Source organism: Vulpes lagopus, unplaced genomic scaffold, assembly GCF_018345385.1.
Source record: "Vulpes lagopus strain Blue_001 unplaced genomic scaffold, ASM1834538v1 ctg554, whole genome shotgun sequence".
NCBI lineage: Eukaryota > Metazoa > Chordata > Mammalia > Carnivora > Canidae > Vulpes > Vulpes lagopus.
The window spans coordinates 1-4,051 of record NW_024570906.1 but is presented as its reverse complement, the minus strand read 5'-3'; the positions used below and the strand labels follow the sequence as shown (position 1 = coordinate 4,051).

At 54.7% G+C, this 4,051-nt stretch overlaps 1 pseudogene; it reads right to left on the bottom strand.

Moving 5' to 3' along the window:
• Window positions 1–931: 931 nt before the first annotated feature.
• Window positions 932–1,492, bottom strand: LOC121483933 (annotated as a pseudogene).
• Window positions 1,493–4,051: the final 2,559 nt, after the last annotated feature.

Below are 4,051 nucleotides of genomic sequence, written 5' to 3'. Positions count from 1 at the left end.
AAGCGGGGGGTGCTAGAGAACAGGAAACCCGAGGGTCCCACCCAAAAACCCGTTAGAACTAATGATTGAATTCAGTAAATTCATGGACACCAAATTTAACCTACAGAGCTCAGTAGCCTTTTCTGCATCCTGACAATGAGCACTCAGGAACGAAAAGAAAGGACGTGACTCCCTTTTCAGGAGCATCACAGAGACTAAATAAATGAGACTGAACGAAAGGAGCACAAGGGCTTGTGCAAATGAGCCATACCAGGCCGGGAGGCCGTCCTGGGCTTGTGGGGGGGAAGCCTCCTCTTGTGAAAATGTCCAGTTCCTGAACCACCCTATCAAAATTTATGGTGGTAGATCCTAGAAGCCACCCTATCAAATCATTCCTATCAAAAAACATGGTGGTAGATCCTAGAAGTAGGAAAAAAAAAAAAAACCCTAACATCCGTCAGCCCCCACAAATGACCCGGACAGCAAATCATATTGGGAAAAACAGGACAGAGTGGGGCGCAGCACTTTCCTATTTCGACGATGTCACAGAGCACAGGATAAAGCAGTGTGGTTCTCGGCCCCCTGCTGGCTCTGTCAGTTAAGCATGGACTCCTGACCTCACCTCAGGTCCTGATCTCGGGGTCGTGAGTTCTAGCCCTGGGCGGGCCAGGCACGAGGTGGGGGCGCCTACCTTAGACCCACAGGGGTGGTTCCAGCATAAGCTGAAGGAGCAGAACGGGAGTCCAGAAGGAAATGTGCTCTGATACAACTGATTTTGTTTAACTTAATTTATTTTTTTATTTTTTTTTTTTTTGCTGCAAAAAGCTTTATTGTCTCCATTTGGTCCCCGTTTTGGGGAAAGGGCTCCAGAATGGTTTAAAAAAACTGCCTATGGCTGCATGGAAAAGGTTCAGGCACAAGCCCCGGCACCGAGGGGTTGCCAGAGGAGCCCCTAAAAGGCTGCTGGTCTCCAGAGGACCCTATCGTGCTTGAGAGTGAGCCTTTCGAAAAGATACTCGCCCAGCCCAGCCTGGGGGGTGGGCCAGCCTGCGGAGGTTAGTCAGGTGGTCGCCCATCTTCTTGATGAGTTTTACCTCCTCATCTAGGAAGTGGTTCTCCAGGAAGTCACAGAGATGAGGATCCGCGCGAGCAGAACCCAGGGCATGCAGATCCAGAAGGGCCTGGTTCAGGCTCTTCTCCAGAAGCAGGGCGGCTTCCATGGCGTCCAGGGTCTTCCCCCACTCATCTTGGGACGGTTTCTGCACGTCCTGGAAGAGGGCGCGGCCGCCGCGCTGGTTCTGCATCTTCAAGAAACGTCGGCCCCCTCGCGCTTCTCCTCAGCCAACTCGCGGAAGAAGTGGCCCCACCCTCCAGAGCCACATCGTCACGGTCGAAATAGAAGCCCAGAGAGAGGTAGGTGTAGGAGGCCCGCAGGTGCATGTTGACCAGGCGGTTGCGGCGGCCCCACCTCGGTAGAATAATTCTGACGAATCTGGGAGCTAAATGGTTGATCCTGGACAAGGAGTTAAATTCAAACTTGGGTGTTCGCTCCCGGTGGCAGAAGATGGCCAGGAAGATGGCTCCGAAGGTTGCGACTGGAAAAAAGGTTGGAGGGTGGCCGTTGGCTGGTAGAAGGGGCGTCCCTGGGTCTGTTCCGTCCAAACACTGTTGAAGCAAGAGACAGATCCGCAGGACCGCGAAAGCACCGCCTGTTTAATTAATTTAAACCCAATTAATTAAATGTTTTAGTGTATTTTTATTTCAGAGGTAGAATTCAGGGATTCACCGTTGGAGAGAACAGCAGTGCTCGTGACTCACCTGCCGTCCTTCGTGCCCATCCCCCGTTATCCCCTCCCCCGCTCCCTCCAGCGACCTCAGATTGTTTCCAATGATTCAGATCTGTATTTCCTGCATTTTTTTCATCTTATTCGTTTTTTTTCCCTTCACAGATGTTCATCTGCTTTGCTTCTTTAATTCCACCTATGAATGACACCATAGGGTTCATTGTCTTTCCCGACTGACTTATTTCACTTAACGGATCCCTCTGGGTTTGTATCCGCGTCATTGCAAATGGCAAGATTTCCTTCTCTTGATAGCAGTACCATTCCTCTCTCTATGACCATCATCTATCTCCATCCCTCTATCCATCATCTGTCTGAAGGCACCGAGGCTCCTCCCACAGTGTGGCTACTGTGGGAGGACCTGGCTGCTGTGGACATCGGGGCGCAGGTTTTCCCGCCCCGGCGTTTCATTGCATCTGTTCTTCAGAGTGAGCTCCAGGCCGTGCACCTGCCTGTCGCAGGGCAGCTCTATCGGTAAGTTCCTGAGGAGCCTCGGGACTGTTTTCCCGGGCAGCTGCACCAGCCCGCAGTCCCGCCCCCAGTGGAAGAGGGTTTAGTGAGTCTTGTCGGACACGGTTAAAAGTCTGGTCCACATTTATTTCGCGTCCTGTGGGCTCCAATTCCTTGTCCTTAAGTATTTCTGGGGAAGCCGGGTGTTGTGTCCATTTCAGCACGACGTTTCCGAAGCTCATAGTTTGGACCTAGCTCACGGGGGCCAACGTTGTCCCGGTAGACGCCCCAGAGACTCAGACCCCAGACAGGCAGAGCAACGAGCAAGAGGGTTTTTTTTTTTTTATGACAGTCACAGAAAGAGGAGAGAGAGAGGCAGAGACATAGGCAGAGGGAAAAAAGGGAGGCTCCATGCACCTGGAGCCCAACGTGGGACTCGATCCTGGGTCTCCAGGATCGCGCCCCGGGCCAAAAGGGAGGCGCTAAACCCTACGCCACCCAGGGATCCCTAGCAAGAGGGTTTTATTGAACGTTTGCGCAAAGGGCCCCAGGCCTCAAAGGTTGGAAGAGCCCCGATTGGCAATTACAGGCATCTTTTAAAGGCAAACTGCGGGATTAGATACCATTCGGGTTTTAAGACACGATTGAGGGAATCCCTGGGGTGGCTCAGCGGTTTGGCGCCCGCCTTTGGCCCAGGGCGCGATCCTGGAGTCCGGGATCGAGTCCCATGTCAGGCTCCCGGCATGGAGCCTGCTTCTCCCTCCCCCTTTGTCTCTGCCTCTCTCTCTCTATGTCTATCATACATAAATAAATCTTAAAAAAAAAAAAAGAACACGATTGATTTCTTTTTAAAGGGCAAACATGAACATGTTCAGGGACTTTCCAGTCAGGGCATGGGGAGGGAATGGTTTTTTTATCTCGGAAAAACCACAGAATGTTTTCGTTGCTTAAATTCGGGAAGGCGCCTGGTGTGCTGCCTCTGGGTTAGGCGTGGGTCCTAAATTTTCCCCGGGGGTGGGGGGTGGGGTTTGGGTTTTCTTCAATGGTCTCAAGGCGGACCCTGGAAGGAGGCAGGTCCCGCCTGGGCGTGGGACGCCGCCTCCCTCACTGCCTCCTTCAGCGCCTGAGCCCAGGCCCGAGTCAGGGGGCGTGTGTACGCAGTAGGCCTCGTCCGCCAGCAGTAACAGGAGCCCGGTCTGTTTCTCTGGCTGCCCGAGGAGGACGTGGGGGCCGCGTCCAGGCTGACAGGAGCCCTGGCTCCTCAGGACCCCCAGGTAGGCTTCAGGACCAGTGAGCCGTGTCCTCCGGGTGACAGGAGCCTGGGTCTCCTTTAGGACCCACGGGTGAGACTTCAGGGAAAATGTGGGGCCCCTTCCTCGCTGACAGGAGCCCAGCCTCTCAGGACCCGCGGTGAGTTTTTTGGGAAGATGTAGGGTCACGTCCACGTGACAGGAGCCCGGCTCCTCAGGGGCCCACGGTGAGGGTTTTTGGGGATGACGTGGGGCCGGGTCTACACTGACAGGAGCCCCGGGCCTTCTCAGGACCGGGGGTAGGCTTCAGTCCCTGTGGGGCCGCGTCCACGGTGACAGGAACCTGGCCTCCCAGAACCCGCAGGGAGGCTTCCCGGGGGATGTGAGACTAGTCCCCAGTGACAGGACCCCCCTCGTCCTCAGGACCTGCTGTCTATGACTCAGGGAAGACATGGGCCACGTCTGCCATGACAGGAGTCCGGCTTCCTCAGGACCCGCTGGAGGACCCTGGAGGCGCTGTTCGGAGTCCAT